Below are 24456 nucleotides of genomic sequence, written 5' to 3'. Positions count from 1 at the left end.
GGCGAGGTTCACCCGTCTCCGGCGGAGGCCGAGGAAGTCGCTCCCGCGTTCTCCGGCGAGGTTCCTAGGTCCGCACATGAGGAGGGGCTGAGGAAGTTCGTGCCGCACGGCTGCCGGGAGCGGCTTTTCTGTCTAAGGCTTGGGAGTGGGAGGGCAATAGGCGGGACACGGGCGTGTCGGGGGTGTTCGGTAGGTGCGACCAGGTAAGTTTCGGTTTCCTCGATCGGACGCCATGTTGCGCCTGCGCAGTTGGTCTGTATTTTTCCCGGGTGTGGGCTGCATTTTCCCGCGCGCGGGTAAGTTGGTGATGAAGAACCCGGAAATGCGCCATCTTAGTCGTCTTTGTCCTCTCCCCGCGTCCAGACACCCAGCTGATTTTTGTATTTTTAGTAGAGACGGGGTTTCACCATGTCGTTCAGGCTGGTCTGGAACTCCTGACCTCAGTTGATCCACGCGCCTCGACTTCTCAAAGTGCTAGGATGACAGGCATGCGCCACTCGCCCGGCCTTTCCTTGGCATTTTGTAAGTGCCCGAGCCTGGACATGGGTCCTAGGACCCTCTGGCGAGGGAGCCCCAAGACCAGACTGAGACCTGGGTGGGCCCTTGTCTTAGTGCCCTAGGGCTGCAGTTACAGAGCCACAAACTAAGAAGCCTCTTGTCTTACAGAATTGAAGATGGGAAGTCTGAAATCAAGGTGTCGCCAGGGCTCTGAAGATCCCAGGTAAGCGTCTGCTCTGGCCTCTTCGTCTTCCGGTAGCTTCAGGCGTGCAGTGGCTTGTAGATGGCTGTCTTCGCCCTGTATCTGCTCACATTGTCTTCCTTCTGTGACTGTCTTTGTGCCCAAACTCCTTCTTTTTATAAGGACACTTCTATTGCGTTAGCACCTACACCCAAATGACCTCATTTTAACTGGATTATCTCTGCAAAGACCCTGTTTCGAAATCAGATCACATTCTGAGGTTCTAGGGCTTAGGACTTCAACATATCTTTTGTGGGGAGGACACAATTCAACCCAAAATAGTCCTGGTTTGGTCCCTGTTCTTAGGGGCACTGTCTTATCCTCTCTCCCTCCAACCCCTTCCCACCCTCAACTGTCAACCAGATGGGGAGAGCCAGGGTGCGTACCCATGGGGCTGTCCCAGAGCCCTGTGGCTGGACACTGGTTCCAGAAGGGAAGCCGAGAGAGCAGGTGGCTCCTGTTGGCTGGGGTGGTATTTCTGTCACGGGATTGTGCAAGACTAGGCAGCCAGCGTGGTGGGACATGCTGAATTTGGGGTGACTCGAATTTCTGATATAGATGTGTATTTCCATCTTAGATAACATTTTCCCTGGGCCCTGAACACCACGGCTTGGCCCTCTTCTGCCAGCCCCTCCCACACTGGGGAATGGCCCTCCCAGGGCCAGCGTCTGCAACCCCAGGGATGTACAGCCTGGGTGACAGGCTGTACCCCATCATTCCCTGTCTTTCCCCTATGTCATGTCTCCACCTCCCAACACTCCCTGAAGGACTGCTGGAGTCGAGTGACCCCCAATGAGAGTATTAATTATGCAGCCACAGTGAGACTCTCTCTGGGTGATTGGAACAGAGGCACCAAGGTTGCCCTTGTCTCTGAGCAAGAGGAATTACTGATGGTCCTCAGAACACTGCAGCCTGGTCCCTGCTGCCACTCCTGCCCAGACCGGAGACAGCACACCTGAGGACTGGCCCTCCTTATATTGGGAAACTGCTTCTTCCATCTGTGGGAGCCTGAGCAGGGCCAGGGCCGGGGGCCGGGAGCCGGGGGTGGTGGGGGGTGGGACTCGAGAAGGATCCTCAGCCTGTGCAGGTGGGGCTCATTGTCCCTGACGAATGGGAGTGGCCCAGACAGGAGAAGAGGTAAAAAGTGTAAGGGCACAGCTGGGATGGGGAGGCTGGGAGTTGAAGTTGGACCAGAGTGGCATCTCATATCGTCCAAGGTTGCCACAGCCCTCACTTGGGAGGGGGCTATTGGCACCCGACCTGGAATTTGTCCTGCCTAGGATGTGGGTTGAAGGTCAGAGCAGGCACTGAATATGGGGCGAGTCTGTGGCCAGGGTAGGGCTCAGAGAGAGCCCAGGTGGAGGCCAGTATGTACCTGTATAGGACAAGAGTCATAGGAGAAAAAGCTGCCAAGATTGAACAGGACCAGATCCAGGGGACCTGAAGGGCTTCTACTGGCAAGGGGCCATGATCAGATGAATATTCTAGAAAGATGACTCTGTGGTAGGTGTAAGGTTGCATTGAAAGGGGGAAACCAATTTGGAGACTACTGTAATAGTTTCGTCAAGAGAGCAGCATTGGAAGAGAAGAGGCCCATGTAAGATGCTGGTGCAGTGGAAGTCCCCTAACATGGTGGAGGGAGTTTGGGAATGGTGGCCACTTACAGTTGTGCAGGTTGTGCACTGAACAATTCCAGCACTCTCTCCTCCACCCCCTATTCCCACAATTTCATTGTTATCTATCTTAGCTATGTGTAGTTACTACAGGTTCCAAATAGATGGCAAGAAAGTGTTTTGAGGAAGGGGGTACCTTTTTCTAATTTGCAGTCACCGTATTGGCTAGTGTTGAGGCTGTGTTTGAACTAAGTTGATCTGTAAATGTTAGTTTCTGAGGGCAGGGCCTGAGGATGTCCAGATCTGACACTGGACAGTATCAGCTGGCCAGAGCCCAAACTAGGAGCAATGGCCAGTCCAGCTGATGCCTGGAACCCTGGGCTTTTCTCTGTACCCAGCAGAATCTCATCCATGAAGGGCATGGCATTGAGGAGGGATGGCCAGGGCTGGGATTGGGTGGTTAAGATAGGATGAGGGGTGGTGGTCTCTGGGTTGGTCACCCTGCTGGCTGGCCTCCAGCATGGCTATTAGGCTCTTGAAGGACCCCTTTCCCAGGAAGCTCTGGGGGGATTTCCATCTGCTGTGCCCCAGATCTGTGTCTGTCTTCTTGGATTCTGTCCTAAGGGTAGGGTGAGTCTTAATTTCCAGCTGGAGTGCAGGTGTCGTGCTCCTCCTTCTTGGGACCCAGCTCAAGACTCCCATGTAGCGTCTTCCTCTTGGATAATTAATACGTTAGCAAGCAAAGAGTTTGGTCAAGCTGCCGTGCTGTGCTGGTTGTCTCCCGATGGTCTCTTCAATCCACTCTCCACCCTCCTTCCTGCATCCTGCTCTGGAAGATGATCCTGTGGGTGATACACCGATGGCTCCCTCTGGCTTCTAGTGGGTTCTTCCCATGGAAGCCCCCGTAGGAGATTTGGGGCTGGAGGAGAGTGGGGTCAGGGCTTTTGTTCCCTCAGCTTTCTTCCTTGGGTCAGTGGGGGTCTTCTGTCCTGACTATTTAATACACTGATCTTCTGTTAGGCAGCCCTCTGCAGCCACTCACTGCCTAGTTCGTTTCTTCCCTCCTTTCCTTTCCTTCCCTTCCTTTCCTTCCTTTCTTTCCTTTCCTTCCTTTCTTTTCCTTCCTTTTCTTTTTTCTTTTCTTTTCTTTTTTCTTTGTTTCAATGGAGTTTCGCTCTTGTTGCCCAGTCTGGAGTGCAGTGACATGATCTCGGCTCACTGCAACCTCTGTCTCCTCAGTTCAGGGGATTCTCCTGTCTCAACTTCCCAAGTAGCTGGGATTACACACAGGCGCCACCACACCCGGCTCATTTTGTGTCTTTAGTAGAGATGGGGTTTTGCCATGTTACTCAGGCTGGTCTTGATCTCCTGACCTCAGGTGATTTGCCTGCCTCGGCCTCCCAAAGTGCTAGGATTACAGGCATGAGCCATTGCACCCAGCCCGTGCTGATTTCTTATTGCTGCTATAACAAGTCTACATATCCACATTTATTATCTTCTAGTTCCAGAGTTCAGAAATTTGAAATGGGTCACTTGGGACTGGAATCAGTGATTGGTTGACTTTAGTCCTTTTGGCAGGACTGCATTCCTTCTGGAGGCTCTAGTGGGGAATTTGTTCCTTGCCTTTCCCAGCTTCTAGAGGCTCCTGCATGTCTTGGCTCGTGGCCACATCCCTCCAGCCTCGGTTTCTGTTGTCACATGTCCTTCTCTGACTCTTCTGCCTCCTCTTTTTCTTTTTTTGAGATGGAGTTTTGCTCTTGTTACCCAGGCTGGAGTGCAGTGGCGCAGTGTCAGCTCACTGCCACCTCTGCCTCCTGGGTTCAAGCGATTCTCCTGCCTCAGCCTCCCAAGTAGCTGGGATTACAGGCACCCACCACTACATCCAACTTATTTTTGTACTTTTAGTAGAGACCAGGTTTCACCGTGCTGGCCATGCTGGTCTCGAACTCCTGACCTCAGGTGATCCACCTGCCTTGGCCTCCCAAAGTGCTGGGATTACAGGTATGAGCCATCGTGCCTAGCCCCTCAGTGGTCCTCTTGCATGGGACATTGAGGCCATTGCTATCATTGGTTTGGTTGTCAAATTAAAGCCGACTGTGGCTGTTACTCATTGGTGATAATGGCTACTCAGGGTTTCCCTCAGAGATGGTCTCGGAGGTATCTGTCTTGTTATCTCTAAGGCCACATCAGAGGTCGAAATAGAATGAATGCTAACAGAAAGGGCTTTGGAATCGGGTGGGCTTGGATTCCTAACCCAGTTTGACTACTCACCAGCTGTGTGCTTTTGTGCAAGTTACTTAACCTCTCTGAGCAATTGTTTCCTCATTTGGATAATAGAGATCATAACTGTTGCTACTTCAAGGGGTTGTCAGAGGCTTCAATGAGTCAATGCACATAAGGTCCCTTGAAGGGCTGACCATGACAATACACTCCAGCGGCTTCTATATATATATATATTTTTTTTTTTTTCTTTTTTCTTTTTTTTTTTGAGACGGAGTCTTGCTCTGTCGCCCGGCTGGAGTGCAGTGGTGCGATCTCGGCTCACTGCAACCTCTGCCTCCTGGGTTCAAGTGATTCCCCTGCCTCAGCCTCCTGAGTAGCTGGGACTACAGGGGCATGCCACCATGCCTAGGTAATTTTTTTTGTATTTTAGTAGAGACGGGGGTTTCACCATGTTTGCCAGGATGGTCTCGATCTCCTGACCTTGTGATCCCCGCGCCTTGGCCTCCCAAAGTGCTGGGATTACAGGCGTGAGCCACCGTGCCCGGCCCCTGTTCTTAGAATCATTATACATGCTTCCACCCTGGGGTCACTTCTGCACACCCCTTGGCTGCACCCCGGCATTCCTGGCCTTCCATTACCTTCTGGGTGTCCTGTGTTCAGGTGCCCTCTGTATTCTGGCAGAACCTCCACTTCCTGGCTATAGATGAGAGTGAATTTTCACAGCCTTCTCGTAGCCCTGGCAGCTTCTGCCAGTGTGGGAGTGAGGGATGCATAGCCTCAGGGAGCCTGCTGCATACTCTGTGTCAGTGTGAACACCATGACCTTTCACAGACGTCCTTTTTTTTGTGATAAATATTGCAAACAGCCAACACTGAGTCTTCAGTTCTTTCTCAGCTCCTTTTCAGGACCCCTTTGGGGAATTCTAAGCAAGGCAAGTGACACTGATCTCAAAACTTTGTACTCATCCTGCTGACAGTTTTGCATTTGTCTCTTAGAAATGCCTTTTCTTGTTCTTGGATGTTGCATCTTTGGCCAGACCCTCAGGGCTGCCCAGTCCGTTCTTGGGGCCAGCATCAGAAGCCCCCATCTCCGGGACTTGCAAACGGCCCCAAGTTCAGATCTGAGGGAAGAACATGAAAGATGTCCTTTGGCCCATCGGGAGCAGAGGCTTGGCAGCGGGATGGCAGCAGCAAAGAGGCTTCCTCTGATTCAGTGAAGCCATCAGCTGTCTCTCCAAATGTTTCTTCTCCTCTAAGCCTTGTTTTGGTTAATTTAAGAACAGCTGCCCTCAATGGGAACCAATTTTTGACAGTGTGTGGAAGCAGCTTCCCAGGAAAGCTGCCGGAATGGGAATGGAGGATTAGCTAGGGATTTAGAGGTGGGGACCTCTTGGGGTGTGCCACTTAATTGCTTTCCTTCCTTAGTGAGGAGCCCCCATTATGGAGGATGAGTAAATAAGCTTGGTTATTGCCAGGGAGCGTTCAAAGCAGCTCGAGAACCTGGAACTATGCTGGAAGGAAACTTGCGATGGACTAGATAAGTGGTCAGCAAAGCCATTTTCTTTGATCCCTGGACAGGGCTGGCCTGTGTTTCCCAGCTCCCTTGAAGTTAGGTGGGCCCCTGAGCCTGAGCACCAGCAGGGAGAGTGGGTGTGGAAGCGACACATGCCGCTTAAGGCTTGGCCCCAGCAGCCCTTCGCTCAATTCCTTCCTACCTGGTGACTGATGATGCCAAAGTATCAGTGAGGCCCTTTATGTGAGACAGTGGAACCCTAGCATGGAGAAAGCCTGGACACCCGAGGGTCTACTATTTTTTTTTTTTTTGAGATAGGATCTTGCTCTGTTGCCCAGGCTGGAGTGCAATGGCATGATCTTGGCTCACTGCAATCTCCACCTCCCGGGTTCCTTTGATTCTCCTGCCTCAACCTCCTGAGTAGCTAGGATTACAGATGAATGCCACCAAGCCCGGCTATTTTTATTTTTGTTATTGTATTTTTAGTAGAGATGACGTTTCACCATGTTGGCCAGGCTGGTCTGGAACTCCTGACCTCAGGTGATCTGCCCACCTCAGCCTCCCAATGTGCTGGGATTACAGGCGTGAGCCACCATGCCTGGCTGTTATTTATTTATTTATTTTTTGTATTTTTGGTAGAGATGTATTTTCACCATGTTGGCCAGGCTGATCTCAAACTCCTGACCTCGGGTGATCTGCCAGCCTTGGCCTCCCAAAGTGCCGAGATTACCGAGGGTCTACTCTTAAAACTGTTACACGAATCAGAGAAAAGCCTGTACTATTTCCAGTCAATACAGTCTTTTGAGATCTTTCATGTGGTTGGTTACAGTAGTTAGTGTGCTGTGATGAATACTGGCCCTCGAGGTCACGGAGTCCTGCTCTTTTATTTGGGATGTGGTAGGATAGACTGGGAGACGTTCCTCCTATAAGGGCATAGATTCCAATGGCAGGGCGGGATTATTTGGGCTGGCAGTACACTCCTATGTACAGTGGGTACACACAGAGTGCAAGGGGCTCCACTGGAGTCCAGTATGCCAAAGCTGGGATCGCAATTTGCATTTAGCACTTTGAGTCCTCTTTGTAGAGAGATGTGCTTGTTCCTGGGTAATTCAGGGTAAAACCAGCTGCAGCTCTTGTTGGTGGAGGGACGAAGTCAGCAACCAGAGCCTCCCCATCGTACTGCAGTCTGTCAGACTGGAGCCCACTTCTCTATTCTTTGGAACAGTAGAAATGGCCTGTCTCCCTCTCTGACCTGACGCCAGAGGCCTTTTCCCTCCCAACTATTAGGAGGGAGCACGTTGGATAAAGCCTGAACTCCGGTGTTCCTTGGGTGTGGGGTTTTAGGGTGCCCGCCTTGATCCTTTCCTCCAAACACCTGCTTTCCCACCACTTCCCAGGGGCTGTGATCTGACTGAGGATTCCCCTGGTGAGTTCAGGCCCCCATCCTTTTAGTAAGGAAAACACCCATAGAACCAAATGGGCAGGCTGCCCGCCTCGGGTCCTGAGGGAGAAGAGTCTCAGACCCTGTGGGAGATGGGCCTTTCCCAAGGTCACACAGCAGGTCTGTGGCAGAGCAGACGCAGGTCCAATTACCCTTGGCCCCTTCTTTATGAGTGATCACTCCCCACATGTGTGGGTCATTCACGGGATGGACATAGGACAGATAGGGCCCAGAGGTCCCCGATGGGATCTCACAGAGCTGCCTGCTCCGTGATTGGCTGGTTCTCCTCACCAGCATGTGGTGGTTTCTCAACATCTCCCTCAAGGGAACCAGAGTGGAATTTTAGGTTTTATCAGCCCAGCTACAGGGAGTGATGATTTTATTTATTTATTTGTTTAGAGACAGAGTCTTGCTCTGTTACCCAGGCTGGAGTGCTGTGGTACGATCTTGGCTTACTGCAACCTCCGCCTCCTAGGTTCAAATAATTCTCCTGCCTCAGCCTCCTGAGTAGCTGGGTTTACGGCACCCACCACCACGCCCAGCTAATTTTTGTATTTTTAGTAGAGACGGGGTTTCACTGCGTTGGCCAGGCTGTTCTTGAACTCCTGATCTAAGGTGATCCTCCCATCTCAGCCTCCCAAAGTGCTGGGATTACGGGCGTGAGCCGCCGTGCCTGGCCAGGAGTGATGAACTCTTGGATGAATTCATTTGTCCCTTCATTCATGTTGGGCGGTGCTAAAAGCCTGCTGCGTTCCAGGATCCTAGGCCCTGGGTTTATGGAGGTCGGGGAGAGACAGATTATGTCTTGATCTCACTGGAGTTCAGAATCCAGTGGGGATCTTGGTCAGGCTGAAGACCTAGCGTGGTCTTACCTGGAGGAGAAGGTGGCCTCATGCCAAGTCAAATGTGGAAAAGTGAGGAAGAATGAGAGCTACAAGGCCATGTTGGCATGGGAGGGATCTGGAGCTTAGCTTCAGACCAAAGACAGAATGCAAACATTGGTAAGTGAGGGAGGAGTGGTGAGCAGTGGAGGCCGTGGGTTAGGGGAGCTCACCAATGAAGGGGAGTGGAGAACTGGCTCGTGGATGCTCCACCATGGAAGGGGAAGTCCATACCTGCTTGTGGGCAGAAGGAAGGAGGCCGGGAAGTGCGTGTGTGTGAGAGACGGAAAATTGACAACTAGGCAATGACAGATCATCAGAGGGTGACTTGTTTGAAAGAAGGGACCTACCAGAAGCAAGTACCAGCTGCCCTCCCCACCCTATGAGATAGAGAATTATTATTATCCCCAGTTTCCAGATGAGGAAATCAAGGCTCTTATCAGGACAGTGAAGTCAATGCCTATGATAAATGTAGCACATAGTGCAAAAAGTGCTGAACTCTTCAACCAATCGGGTTTGCCTTCTAGTAACCCTGCTAATACCAGGTGTTATTCCCCCATCATACTGATGTGGAAACCGAGGCTCAGAGAGGCAAAGTAAGAATGTTGATTCGTGTCTGATGTTCTGCACCTGATTATGGGGAGACGCGGTGTTGAAAGGAACGAAGAAGGCTTTGGGGGTGTTTATTGTGGCACTGTTCACAATAGCAAAGACTTAGAACCAACCCAAATGCCCATCAACGACAGACTGGATAAAGAAAATGTAGCATATATACACCATGGAATACTATGCAGCCACAAAAAAGGATGAGTTAATGTCCTTTGCAGGGATGTGGATGAAGTTGGAAACCATCATTCTCAGCAAACTAACCCAAGAACAGAAAACCAAACACCGCATGTTCTCACTCATAGGTGGGAATTGAACAATGAGAACACATGGACACAGGAAGGGGAACACTGGGGCCTCTTGGGGGGTCAGGTGACTGGGGGAGGGATAGCATTAGCAGAAATACCTAATGTAGATGATGGGTTGATGGGTGCAGCAAACCACCATGGCACGTGTATACCTATGTAACAAACCTGCACGTTCTGCACATGTATCCCAGAACTTAAAGTGTAATAAATAAATAAAAAAAATCCTTCTCTTGTGCATTTACTCTCTTTTTGTGTTCACCTTATACCATCTTGTTTTTCTTTTTTCATGGTGAATCCCTTTGTTAGGCTTTCAGATGAGACGCTAGATGGATAGAGTCATGTGTGTCAGTCAGTAGCATCAGTAGAACTTGCCACCAGAAATCCTCTTTCCCATCTCCATATCTGGTTCAGCTACTTCTTTGAGGGAGGCGTGGTCCAGACCCCATTATTGAGGAACTGGAATTCTCCATGTTAGGCAAGAATCACGGCCTCCCAAAGATGCCCATGTCCTAATCCCCAGAACCTGCAAGTAGGGCAGGTTACATGGCAAAGGAGAATTAAGGTAGCAGTTGGAATTAAGTTTTCTAATCAGCTGACCTTAAGGTAGGAATATATGTTGGGTGGATCCAACATAATCCTGAGGGTCCTTAAAAGGGGAAGAGGTTAAGGGAGAACCAGAGAGATGGCATCAGGGAAAGGACTCCCCCAAGAAATGTGGTCAGGCTGGAAAAAACAAGGACAAAGATTCAGTCCTAGAGCTTCCAGAAAGGAATGCAGCCCTGCCAACATCTTGATTTTAGCCCAGTGAGACCCCTTTTGGGATTCTGAGCTCCAGAACTATAAGATAATACATTTGTGTTGTTTTAAGCCAGTAAGTTTGTGGACATTTGTTAGAATAGCCATTGAAAACGAATTCAGTATGGTGGTGTATATGAAGGTGATGGTCTCAGGGGAAAAGAACAGCCCTCAGATGGAGAGAAACATCTCTGACAGATTCGTTTCCGTTTCAGTTGCAGCTTTTAGAGGGCAGCAACACCCAGGGGAAAACCAAGGCCGAGGATTTGGCCTGAGCTTCATCCCCCAGTGAATCTCTTATCTGGGTTCACTTCCTTCATAGGCCATGTAAACAGATGCTTCAGTTAACATGACATCTCTGCCTTTCTCTCTCATCCTGCTTATATCTGTATCTTCATCCTTGTCCTTCCATTTTTCAATGGTCTCCTACAAAATGTTTTACTCCTTAACATATGAGATTCTTGACTTTCAAACTACTCAAGACTGATACTTTCCATATCAGTCCATGTATTCCTACTCACATTGCCAAGAATCAGATCAGCAAAGCCATTTAAATCCCACATAGAGGACCCCATACTTCCAGAATGAGAATATCCAGGTACCCTTGTGATAGGTAAGCCATGGGCTGTCTGCTGATGACATCGTTGCCTTCCAGGTGCAATTCCAAGCAGTCCCTCAACATGGTGAAAAATTAGTTCCCAGTTATCTTTGGACTACCCAGGACATCTAAATTAAAGTAACATTACTTCAGGCCAGGAGTTCAAGACCAGCCTGGGCAACATAGTGAGATCCTATCTCTACAAATACATTAAAAAAAAAAAAAAAAAAGAGCCAGGCATCGTAGCACACGCTTATTGTCTTAGCTACTCAAGAGGCTGAAGCCAGAGGATTGCTTGAACCCGGGAATTTTAGACTGCAGTGAGCCATGATAGCCACTGCACTCCAGCCTAGGTGACAGAGTGAGATCCTGTCTCTAGAAAGAAAGAAAGATCCTCTCTCTAAAAAGAGGGAGAAAGAGACAGAGAAAGAGGGAGAAAGAGACAGAGAAAGAGAGAGAGAGAAACAGCTATTTAGCATTTCTTAGTAAATTCCACTGCATTCTGGGCACAAGAGTTCCAGTTGGTAGCAAGGAAGAAGGACTCTATGCCTGGATCCCTAACTTCCCATTTTGTAAGGCTTCATCCTGTAGCCGCCAAAGGCAAGTAAGAATCCATAGCAGTCATCAAATTCATCAATAAGCATTTCTTTCCATTAAAACTAAGATTGCTCTGTAAGTAAATCTCAAACAGGGGAATGCATCTAATTAGAATTAAAATAATATTGCCCAACCTGCTTTCTCCCATTGCACTGTATATTCTGAACAATTTTATTCTTTTTCAAATTGCCAATTTAAAAAATGCATCCATTCGAAAGGTACACAAAGATTAGCTCTCAATTTTCAATGTTGGCTTCAATCTTACTTTAATGGAGCATCTTTCTCCAGTGCGGTTTTATTCTGCAGCCTGCAGCAGCTGCGTTAAAATTCACTTGGGGAAGGAACACCCATCCTGGTTTTGAATAAAGGAAAAGCAGAATTGCTAAATAAAACATGAGCATCTATTTAAAGAAATACGTGAAGCTGGAAAACAGAGTGGAAGAAGAAAGTCAGTTATCTCCTGTTCATTATCCCTGCAAAGCTCAATGGGTCACAGGTCTGTGTTTCATTAAAAAAAAATCCATCTACCAAATGGTTTAAGTTAATAAAATCTGAAACCTCACATCATCACTTCATCTTAGTGAGTGGCCAGTTCATAATAACATTTTGTTTCAGACAGTTCTGGAGTTTATTTTTCTCTTGTAGAACTGTTTGTAGCCTTGAAAAAGTACAGAATCACAGGAAAAAAGTTGTACTTCTTTCAGGAATGAACTTCTGGCAATCAGCATGTAATGGAAGAAAGGGTGTGTTTAAAACCAAAGTATCCCTTTGATATGACTTGGATCTGTGTCCCCACCCAAATCTCATGTTCAATTGTAATTCCCAGTGTTGCAGGTGGGGCCTCATGGGAGGTGATTGGATCATGGGGCTGGATCCTCCATGAATAGTTTAGCACTGTCCCTTTGATGGTGTTCTCCTAATAGAGTTCTCACGAGATCTGATTGTTTAGATGTGTGTAGCACCTTCCCCACTCTCTCTCCTCCTCCTGCTCCAGCCATTTGAGACTTGCCTGCTTCCCTTTCGCCTTCCACCATGCCTGTAAGTTTCCTGAGGCCTCCCCAGCCATGCTTCCTGTACAGTCTGCAGAAACATGAGCCAATTAAACCTCTTTTCTTTATAAATTACCCAGTCTCAGATATTTCTTTATAGCAATGCAAGAATGGACTAATAACACCCTTTAATATATATCCAAACATGAATTCCAACTTAATTATTCAACTGTGTGTCCAGTAGTGGTATTAGGCCGCTGAACAAACACGGTATCCTGACACAGGTTTACTTAAATAGTAATGCTAGAAGTTGCAATCGCTGAGTAATTACAGCACACACACAATCACATTGCCAGAAATGTGCCATTTACCCAGCTAGAGCTCTCCCGGCTTTCCTCCCAGGGATCTGGCCACCTGCAGGTCTGGACAGAGCTGTTGAGGGTGCTCAGCGCACACGGAAGGGGAATTGCAGTGCTTTCTTTTAGGGCACTTTTCAGCCTGCTCTGAACCAGGTGTATCTTTTACTATCCAGTCTTGAGTGAGAGATTTCCAACACGATCTGTTTCTTTTCTAGTATAAAGACCAGGCATTGGCACTCTTAGATCTTACCTCCCAGCTCTTCCTTTATTTTCCAACTTCATTTTTCCATCTTCCCAGCACAGTGACATCACAATTTTGGTTAAGTCACAGTCTTGTGTTTCTATTATTATGACTCTATAACTGTTGTTCACTGTCAAGCCAGCGATACGCTATGATGAGGCTTCTTTTCTCGTAGTTGTTTGGGTTTTCATTTTCTTCCTATTTTGTTCAATCTCATCCTGTCTCTGTGGCTTTGAATACCAAGAACGTACTGATCACTTCCATATTCCCTTCTCTGCCCACACCTCTACCTTGTGCTCCAGACCTCTGTACGCAATGACCTCAAATTCTTCATTTGGGTGTTGTGTTAGTCAGGGTTCTCCAGAGGGACAGAACCAGTAGGATCTATCTATATATGCAAGGGAGTTTATTAAGAAGAATTGGCTCACATGGTTACAAGGCAAAGTCCCACAGTAGGCCGTCTGCAAGTTGGGGAAGAGAGAAGGTGGTAGTGACTCAGTCCAAGTCCAAAAGCCTCAAAACCAGGGAAGCTGACAGTGCAGCCTTCAGTCTGTGGCCAAAGGACCAAGAGCTCCTGGCAAGCCACTGGTGCAAGTCCCAGAGTCCAAAGGCTGAAGAAACTGGGGTCTGATGTCCAAGGGCAGGAGGAGCAGGAGAAAGCATCAAGCACAGGAGAAAGATGAAAGCCAGGAGACTCAGCAAGCAAGGCTATCCCATCTTATTCCACCTGCTTTGTGCTAGCTGCATTGGCAGCTGATTGGATGGTGCCCACCCACACTGAGGGTGGGTCTTCCTCTCCCAGTTCACTGACTCAAATGTCAGTCTTCTCTGGTAACACCCTCAAAGACACACCCAGAAACAATACTTTACCAGCCATCTAGGCATCCTTCAATCCGGTCAAATTGACACCTAATATCAACCATCACAGGTGTCTGATAAGCTTTGTTAATATGCCTAAAGCACAACCTCTATGCTCTCCACCACCCCACAATATTCACCTGCATCTTTCTCTAGCTTAGCTACCAGTCACTCCAGCCTGCAACTGTTCAGACGAGGAGCTTTGAAGTTCCTCTGATGCTCTGCTTGCTCTTACACTCCACATCCAATCTTGGCAAATTCTCATTACCTCTACCTGCAAAACACAGCCACAATCTGTCTCTTACCTTCTCTGACTGCTAGTGCCTTAGCCCATGCCACCATTGACTCCCATCCAGATGTTTACAATCTGCCTCATAATTGGTCTCTCTCTACTTCCACCATTGTTCCCTGACAGTCTTATTTCAGCACAAAAGCTGGAGTGACTGTTTTAAAAGGTAAGTTAGATCATGTCACGCTTCTATTATATTGCAATGCAAATCTTCTTCTCTGGTTCAATCCACTGCAGCCACACAAGCCTCCTTGGTGTTTCCTGACCTGCCAGGTATGCTCCCTTTGCAGAAACTTTGCAGTTGCTATGCATTTGCTTCCCCAGGTATCTGCATGGTTTTCTCCTTCCCCTCTTTCAGGACTTTTGCCGTGGTACCTTCCCTGACTATCTAAAACTGAACCTCAAACCTCATGCTGGCATCCCCATTCCCATTTTACTTTTCTCTGTAGCACAGTGATCATCTAATATGCTATAGATTTCACTTATTTCCATTATTGTCTGATTTCCTTCACTAGAACATATGCTGCATGAGGGCAGGGATTTTTATCTGCTTTATTTACTGCTGTGTTCCCAGTGCTTAGAATGATGCCAGGCATCTAGAAGGTGCTCAATAAATCATTGTCCAACAATGCATTTGCTGAGTTTTCTAGGCATCAGTCAGTGACGTTTTCTAGATATTCCTTTGATACTGTAAAATTCTTCTCAATATTATTTTCTATATGGTCAATAATTAGTTAATGTCTCTGTTTTTAATGTTTTTCCTTCTGATTCTGGTCCTTTTACATTCTACTGTTCTAGTCTGGACTACTTGGTCTTCAGGCTTCCTGCCTAGTTGCAATTCTGGGACATCTTTTTGCCTCCTGTGTGTTATATTCCTTATTTCGTGGAACTTAAGTCTTCCTCTTTCATGATCTACTCCTTTGTTTGGTGTAGTACATCCTCCAGTAGTTTTCTGAGAAAAGGTGCATGGTAGGTATTCTTATTTTTTGAGATCTTACATGTCTGAAAATGTCTTTATTTTGCTTTCACACTTGACTGATATTTGGCTGGTTATAGAATTCTAGATTAGAGATGACTTTCAGAATTTTGAAGTGGCTCTTTATGGTCACTTCATTTGTTCACATAATATATTCATTCCCTAGGGCTGCTGTAATGAAGTATCACAAGCTGGTTGGTTTATGCAACATAAATTTGGCTGGGTGTGGTGGCTCATGCCTGTAATCCTAGCACTTTGGGAGGTTGAGGTGGGAAGATTGCTTGAACCCAGGAGTTTGAGACCAGTCTGGGAAACATAGGGAGACCCTGTCTCTACAAAAAATACAAAAATTAGCCGGGCACGGTGGTGTGTGCCTGTAGTCTCAGCTACTTGGGAGGCTGAGTTGGGAGAATTGCTTGAGCCCAGGAGGTTGAGGTGATTGCTCCACTGCACTCCAGCCTGAGACAGAAGGAGACCCTGTCTCAAAAAAATCCAAGTGTTTTCCCTCCACTAAAACAAACAAACAAATAAACAAAACAAAAAAAAAAAACTAGAAATGTATTGTCTCACAGTTCTAGAGGCTATGATTCCAAGATCAAGGTGTCAGCAGGGTCAGTCCCTTTTAAGGACTGTAAGGTAGAATCTGTTCCACGCCTTTCTCCTAGCTGCTAGAGGTTTGCTGCTCTCTTTGATTTTCCCTGGCTTCTGCTGAATCACCCCAATCTCTGCCTTCGTCTTCACATAGCATCCCCCTGTGTGCATGCCTGTGTCTAGATTTCTCTTCTATATAAGGACACCAATTGTATTGGATTAGGGGCCCAGCCTGCTCCAATGTGACCTCATCTTAACCAGTTACATCTGCAAAGACTGTTTCCAAATAAGGCCTCCTTCTGAGGTTTTGGGGTTAAAACTTCAACATATGAATTTGAGGAGAGCACAATTCAATACATAACATATACAAAAGTCATTAGTATTCTTGACCCTTTGTATGTGACTGTTTTCCTCCTCTTAGGAGCTTTTGCAATCTTTATTCTTGATATTCTGAAATTTCATGGTGATATGGTTTGACTGTGTCCCCACCCAAATCTCATCTTGTGTCGTAGTTCTGATAATTCCCACACGTCATGAGAGGGACTAGGTGGGAGGTAATTTAATCATGGGGGCGGTGACCCTCATGCTGTTCTCATGATAGTGAGTGAGTTCTCATGAGATCTGATGATTTTACAAGGGGCTTCCCCCCTTTTGCTTAGCACTTATCCTTGCTGTCGTCATACGAAGAAGGACATGTTTGCTTCCCCTTCCACTGTAACTGTAAGTTTCCTGAGACCTCCCCAACCCCGCAGAACTGTGGGTCCATTAAACCTCTTTTTCTTTATAAATTACACAGTCCCAGGTATGTCTCTTGAGAATGAGCTAATACACATGGTAACATGCTTTGGTGGGCCTTTTAGTTTCCTTGCTGTGGGCCCTCAGTAAACCCACTCAATCTGGAAATACTTGTCATTTGATTTGGATAAAATTTCATTTAGAATTTCTTTGATCATTTTTCTTATGTTTTTTTTTCTGTTCCCTCTGAGACTCCTATCAGCTAAATATTGGCTCTCATAGATTGATATTCTCAATTTTATATTCTTTATTTCCTATTGACCATCTTTTTTCCTGTCCTGTTTTTGGGATATTTGTTCAACTTCATTTTCAAACCTTTCTACTGATTTTCATATTACTGATACCGTATACTTAATTTCTTTTTATTTTTTTGAGACAGAGTTTCCTTCTGTTGCCCAGGCTGGAATGCAGTTGCATGATCTCAGCTTACTGCAACCTCTGCCTCCTGGGTTCAAGCAATTCTCCTGCCTCAGCCTCCTGAGGAGCTGGGATTACAGGCATGCACCACCATGCCCGGCTAATGTTTGTATTTTTAGTAGAGACAGGATTTCACCATGTTGGCCAGGCTGGTCTTGAACTCCTGACCTCAGGTGATTTGCCTCCCTCGGCCTCTCAAATTGCTGGGGTTATATGTGTGAGCCACCGCACCTGGCCTCTGTATTTTTAATTTCTAAGAGCTCTTATTTTCTGATTGCCTCTGTCTTATGAGATCTTGTTCTTGTTTCATGGGAACAATATCTCTTTTTTAATCTCCCTGAGGATATTCATTATAAGGTCTTTGAAGTTTTCCTTTTGCTTCCTGTATTGGCTCTATTTCAGCAGAGGTATTTTTTCTATCTATGTCTGTTTTGGTCTCTTATATTGAAAAATTTCCCCAAATGTCTAGAGATTCTCACCAACCCATGCGTATTTAAGAGCGAGACACTAAAAGGTTGGTTGGACTCTCTGCAGGTGGGCTAGGCTTGTTGATGGGTGAGGGGCTTTACTGTAGAATAAAGGATCTGAGGCCCAGCCATTTGGGGGACTCTCAACTTCAGCATCTGGTAGGGGTTTTCTCATGGGTCTTTTATTTCACCAGAAACAAATAATCCAGTGTCCTGTTTGGAGATATGTGTTTGACTGGCAAACAAGCAAGCCGATGGAGCTGGAGAACTTAGCCTTTAGGATGCATCCTTTCTCACACTGGCCCTCTGATGTGCCCGTATCCCTGAGTCAGGAGCTCTCCTGGTCCAATTCCCTAATCAATTGCTTCTACCTTGCAGGGAGGGCAAGTGAGGCCCCTGACTGCTGGGGATGAAGGACAAGACCTGGGAGACACCAATTCCTTTTTTCAGCCTTGGTCTGAGCCACCACCCTCAACATTACCAGATGTCCCTAATTCCTGAAGCTTCCTGGGGCACGGCGGGATTAACATTTGCTTGTCATTGATCTTCCCTCTAAAGCAACTGAGGCTTCTGTAGAAATGAACTCTCTCTCATTTCCTGGGCCAGTTGTCACTGTCCCGCCTGTCTCACATTCGCCATATTCTCTCAGCTGCTCCTTTCTCCTTCCTCCTTGTCTGCCCAGTCATGTTAACAGGGTTTTGGGGAGGAGCAGAGATTGTTGCACCTGGTCACTCTGGCTGTGCACACTCCTCTCTCGGGCTGGATGCATCCATGGGCCTCTCCATTCTTGTCCACTTCTCTCCGCCCCTTGCGAGGTTGACTCTGTGAGCCTAATCTAGACGATCCTATGCTTTCTGGCTTCCAGTTGGGTTTGGCCAGAGGCAGGCCTTGGCAGGCGATCAAATGGTGGGGAAAAGAGCGTGGTCAGTGTTTGCCTCCCCAGGTTCTCCCCTGCTGGCCACCTTGGGCAGGTTGTATGTCTTGGTCCCAGCAGCCCTCTCTCCCTGCAGTTCCCTTCAGAGACTCTCTCCTTTTGATGTAGGGATAGCAGGGGCACCTTACTGTTACAAACCCCAGGGGACTGCACTATCCCTTCTTGATTTCTTTTGACTCTTCCCTCTTCGGTGTAAACAGTGCTCTCACCAGGGGCTCCCGCATTATCCCATTGGCTTGTGCTGTCCGTTTCCAGTGCCACCCTCCTGATCAGTTTCATCCATCTAGCACCTCCTCAGCATCCCCATCCCAGCCCCAGTGCTACTCTTCTTAGGAAGTTCCCCTGAACCCCCAAGACACGATCGTTTGCTTTGCTTTACTTAACCCTAGAGCCCTCTTTTTGTCCTTTAGGGCGCTTTTTGCTAGGTTTAATAGATGACTGTCTTCTCCACCAGATGATAAATTCCAGCCTGCAGGGACCATGTTTTGTTCATCCTCAGATCCGCAGCCCCTAGCAGAGTGTCTGTGGGGACTTAGTCAATATTGCCTTGGTGAGGGAGCGAGTGACTGAGAAGGCCCCTCCTACAAGAAGCCTTCCAGGATCTCCAAGAGGAGAGCCATGTTTCTCATCTCTCAACATCACCAGCGATGCCCCCGCTCTGCTCTTGTAGCGTTTGCCACTGTTGACCTTGCTCTGTGATTGCTGACCGCCACCCCTGTCCATTCTCGTTACGTGGATCTCCCTCTGGACAATCCAGATCTCATCCAGTTTGAATCTCCAGTCCTTTGCTTTTCCAAAGGTCTGCTTCTCCCTGAACCTGCAGAGATTGCTTGAGCCAGGCTGATCAAACGCCGGGCAGCTGTGAGAGGAGGGAACTCATGGCTCAGGGGAGAAGGAAGCTCGAGCTGGCAAAGCTGGAGCCTTGGAAACAAGAAAAACCTCAAGAAGGCAACGGTAACAATGTCATCCTGCAGATGCCACAGGCAGAGAGGCGAGCTGAGCCTGCAGCCCTAAGACCGGAGTTTCCTTTTGGGGAGGCTCAGAGAGAACAGCTTGGCAATGCCACTGGAGGTCCCTGAGACATCACCTTCTCACCACTGCCTGCCCCTGCCAGGCAGCTGTCTCCAAATCCAGCGGATTCCTTCCTCCAGGGGCAAAATGGTAGCAAAAGCGTGGGCTCTGAGGTCGAATGGGTCTGAGTTTCTGTCTTGGTTCTGCCACCGCTGGTTGTGTGACCTTGGCCTTAATCTCCCCAAGCTGCAGCCCCCTCATCTGCGAAATCGGAATTATAATAATGCTTGCTGCAGGCTGTTGAGAGGGTTAGGGGAGGTCACACATAAAGACTGACTAGCGCTGCGTGTGTGACACATAGGAATTATCTGCTGAAAGTAAGTTACCGGTGCTGTCTCCCTGTGGTCAAGGGTAGAACACTGAGAACCATGCCTCCGTAAACCATAGATTTGATTAAAATTAATGCTATTATCAACCTTTGCCTTTTGGTTCTTATTTTAGCAGCCTGAACCCACGCCTTCATGGTTTTCTCCCCTGATTGCTAACACTGACCCATTACTGAACCTTCATGTCCAGCCAGTTGGAATGAGTTCCCCATCGCTGGAGGTATTCAAGGAGCAACCTGATGCTTTCTTGTGCTTCATGCTCTGGGTGGGAGGAGTGAGGGCCCAGGTGGTCGTCCCGGATGGCCTCCAGTTAGAAACTGAGGAGAGGTTTGGATCCTGTTAAACCGCGAGCCGGGGGACTCCATGTGTCAGCGTGCTGCCTGGCAATTAAAATTGGGAGCGTTTAATCTGAAGAGAGTTCCAGCTTCGTTGTTTGCCCTTTTAATCTTGTCTGTTGCCATGGGAACAGCGAGTGATTGCAATCACCACTGTTTGTATTGTGAGCTTGTTCCCATCAATGCAGCTTTTGAAAAGTAAGAAATAAAAATCTTGACTTTGGCGTGCCACTCATTACTCTTCAGAACAAACCCCTGAGAAGTTCCGTCCAACGCGTCCTTCCCAGCATACGGGCTCTCGTTTGGAAATTCCCACCAGCCCAACTTCTGGCCGGATTTCTTTCCTCCCCTCTTAGTCACGTGGCTCTGCAGAGGACGTACTCGAAGCACCGCCTGCTGGGGCAGATTCTGGGTGAGCCGGAGGTGCAGCTCTCTGTGCTCGTGGGGAACTGGCTGCCCAGCTTCCCTCCCTGTGTGACAGCAGAGGCCCAGGCAGTACCCTGGGCCACTCCATTGCCTGCTGGTTATTATTACATTAATAGCTCATAATCACAATAATTATCACTTTCTGAAGATGAAGAGAACGGGATGTTGCCCAGGGTCAGAGTCCTTGCAAAGTGATAGTTTGGGAATAGCAGCTTGTGATGTGGGTCTGAGGAGTCTACGCAATGTTCTGGCTCACGGCAACCAACTTAACTGAAAACTCAGCAGCAACCTACCTACCTTCCTGATGCCCCCAGCTCTATCTGGCTGGACACTCAGGTCCAGAGGTCACCTGCATGGCCTGGAGGGAGATCACCTGGGCCTCCTTCCAGTGAACCGCAAATACCTTTGCCTTCCCTTGAAGCCTACAGAATGGGTTATTGAGAGAATGTAACAATGTTGGCCGAATGCCCAGAGATAATTGATTATAGCATTTTTCTTTGAGTTGAGAAAGACTCCAGAGATCCAGGCTCCCACCCCCTTGTAAGAGCTGAGAATAAACTCCCGAGTGAGGAAGTGGCTTGCCAGAGGTCAGAGTATAAGAGAGTGTCTCCCAGCCCCATCTCTTGATTTTGTGTAAATTCAATCTCATTTGTGAGACATGCTTCAGGGTGTTTCATTTCATAAAGTTTACAAAATTAGAACTCCTTTTATTTGAAATACACACATGCCTTGGACCAATTCTTTTCAGAGAAGATGCAAGTTGATATAAAAGTTTTAAACATGATCAAGACCATCTGGCTAACACAGTGAAACTCAGTCTCTACTAAAAATACAAAACAATTAGCTGGGCGTGGTGGCGGGCTCCTGTAGTCCCAGTTACTCGGGAGGCGGAGGCAGGAGAATGGCGTGAACTCGGGAGGTGGAGCTTGCAGTGAGCCGAGATCAGGCCACTGCACTCCAGCCTGGGCAACAGAGCGAAACTCTGTCTCAAAAACAAAACAAAACAAAAAACAACTCACACCTATAATCCCAGCACTTTGGGAGGCCAAGGCGGGCAGATCACGAGGTCAGGAGATCCAGACCATCCTGGCTAACACGGTGAAACCCCGTCTCTACTAAAAATACCAAAAAATTAGCCGGGCGTGGTGGCGGGCGCCTGTAGTCCCAGCTGCTCAGGAGGTTGAGGCAGGAGAATGGCATGAACCCGGGAGGCGGAGCTTGCAGTGAGCTGAGATGGTGCCACTGCACAGCAGTCTGGGAGACAGAGTGAGATTCCGTCTCAAAAAAAAAAAAAAAAAAAAGTTTTAAACATGAGCTAAATTCTAGAAACCCATACTTACTGGCTACTTTGTTCTCAAGCTAGAGCTGCAGGTACAGGTGAGGAGAAGGGATAGGACCTTTGTAATTCAAGATCAGTCGTGGCCTCCAGGCCTGGTTCAAGGACCTTCTAGTTGAGTTTCCTTGAGGGATCCACTTTATCTCTCAGGGCTTCAGTATTCTCTCCTGTAAAAGGGGAAGAGTGGAGCTTATCTTGTCCACCTAAGGTCGTGCATGAGGTTTCACATCAGCACATGCGTATAGGTGCATCTTAGAAGCTGCAAAATATTGTATAGTATTATGGCTGGGCATGGTGGCTCAAGCCTGTAATCCTAGCACTTTGGGAGGCAGAGGCTGGTGGATTACCTGAGGTCAGAATTCGAGACCAGCTTGACTAATATGGTGAAACCCCGTCTTTACTAAACATACAAAAAAAAAAAAAAGTTAGCTGGACATGGTGGCAGACACCTGTAATCCCAGTTATTCAGGAGGCTGAGGCAGGAGAATTACTTGAACCTGGGAGGTGGAGGTTGCAGTGAGCTGAGATCACATCACTGCACTCTAGCCTGGATGACAGAGCGAGATTCCGTCGCAAAAAAACCCACAAAATTGTGTGGTACTATGCTGTGGCTATTACTGTCACAGATCCTTACAGTGAGGTCTTCTGGACCAGAATTCCTCTTACAGACCAAATGTCTACATGATGAGTCTAAGTTTTTACTCTTCTGTTTGGATACAAATGATCCTCCTTTGATATTTTGACATTGCACAGATCTAAGACAGATTCCCTGGTTTAGATTCTAAACCCATCGAGTACGAAAAGTGTCCTGCACTCACCCTCAAGGTTCCAGCTTTGCAGATGAGTCACGATTTCATTCGTTCATTCAGCAAATACTGACACCCCTCTGTATACCTGGCCCTATACTGAGCTCTAGGATTCAATATATATACTGAATATATAAATATAGAAGTATAGAAAACAGAATGGCCCCTGCCCTGTGAAGAAGTCTCTACCAGTTCTCTACCTCTTCTTTTTTTAGAGATGGGGTCTTGCTCTGTCACTGAGGCTGGAGTACAAGTGGCCCAATCATAGCTTACTGCAGCCTCAAACTATTGGACTCAGGAGATCCTCCCACCTCAGCCTCCCGAGTAGCCGGGACTACAGTTACATGCCATCATGCTCGGCTAATTTTTAATTTTTTTTTTTTTTTTTGTTGTGACAGGGATAGGGGTGAGATCTTGCTGTATTGCCCAGACTGGCCTTCACAACTCCTGGCCTCAAGCGATCCTCCCACACCTGATTACAGATGTGAGCCACCTGTAATCAGGCTGGCATTTTTGGGCACCTGTTTGAAAGGTAAAAGCCTCAGACAAAGAGCTGAAATCTTAGGAATAAGATCTTTTGGCCGGGCGCGGTGGCTCAAGCCTGTAATCCCAGCACTTTGGGAGGCCGAGATGGGTGGATCACGAGGTCAGGAGATCGAGACCATCCTGGCGAACACAGTGAAACCCCGTCTCTACTAAAAAATACAAAAAACTAGCCGGGCGAGATGGCGGGCGCCTGTAGTCCCAGCTACTCGGGATGCTGAGGCAGGAGAATGGCGTAAACCCCGGAGGCGGAGCTTGCAGTGAGCTGAGATCCGGCCACTGCACTCCAGCCCGGGCGACAGAACGAGATTCCGTCTCAAAAAAAAAAAAAAAAAACTTTTTCTTTTTCAATTTAAATTAGACTCTGATCCCTCTAGGGCTGGAGCATCTTTTGAACCCCTGTGTGCCCAGACAGAGCACACAAGCTGCCACACACGGGAGACACTTGGTAGGTGTTAGCTGGACCTAAATTCCCAGAGGTAGCTGGCCATCTGATCACCAAAGATCCACGTTGTCCGCCCACAACGTAGCTCTGCTGCTGGAAAGTGCCCAGCCAGAGACCGCACTTCTCGTCTAGATAGCAACATGCAGACAGATGTGGAAGTGCTGTGTGACCCTCTGGGTGAAGGAGTTTCAGTGGGTGTCTTCTACCCCCCTGCTCTCCTTTGCCAGTTGGAAGAAGCAAAAGACAGCCCATGGGCCAAACTGGGTTTGCTGCTTGCTTTTGTAAAAAGTTTTCTTGGATCATGGAGCTGTGTCTATTTGTTGCTTGTTTTTTTATAAAGTTTTATTGAAACATTGCCATGCCCATTCATTTAATGTATAATCTTGTTGTGGGAAGTCAGGGACACCGAACGGAGGGACCAGCTGAAGCCGGGGCAGAAGAACATAAATTACGACGATTTCATGGACATTTATTAGTTCCCCAAATTAATACTTTTATAATTTCTTATGCCTGTCTTTACTGTAATCTCTGAACATAAACTGTGAAGATTTCATGGACACTTATCACTTCCCCAGTCAATACTCTTGTGTTTTCCTATACCTGTCTTCACTTTAATCTCTTAATCCCGTCATCTTCTTCGTAAACTGAGGAGGATGAATGTCGCCTCAGGACCCTGTGATTGTGTCAACTGCACAAATTGTTTGTAGAGCATGTGTGTTTGAACAATATGTAATCTGGGCGTCTTAAAAAAAGAACAGGATAACAGCGATGTTCAGGAAACTAGAGAGGTAACTGAACTGGCCAACGGTGAGCCGGACGGAACAGAGCTATATTTCTCCTCTTTCATAAGCAAATAGGAGAAATATCACTGAATTCTTTTTTTCAGCAAGGAACATCCATGAGACAGAGAATGCGCCCTGAAGGTAGGCCTATAGACGG

General features: G+C 47.7%; 1 long non-coding RNA gene across 1 annotated transcript; it reads left to right on the top strand.

Moving 5' to 3' along the window:
* Positions 1–293: 293 nt before the first annotated feature.
* LOC144335296 (uncharacterized) lies at positions 294–19715 on the top strand. Its single transcript, XR_013406047.1, has 3 exons — positions 294–522; positions 667–721; positions 17674–19715. It is a non-coding gene; the product is annotated as an uncharacterized LOC144335296 (long non-coding RNA).
* Positions 19716–24456: the final 4741 nt, after the last annotated feature.

The sequence above is a fragment of the Macaca mulatta genome, chromosome 16 (assembly GCF_049350105.2).
Source record: "Macaca mulatta isolate MMU2019108-1 chromosome 16, T2T-MMU8v2.0, whole genome shotgun sequence".
Taxonomy (NCBI): domain Eukaryota; kingdom Metazoa; phylum Chordata; class Mammalia; order Primates; family Cercopithecidae; genus Macaca; species Macaca mulatta.
The sequence above is the reverse complement of the archived record's forward strand: the minus strand, read 5'-3'. Positions and strand labels throughout refer to the sequence as shown.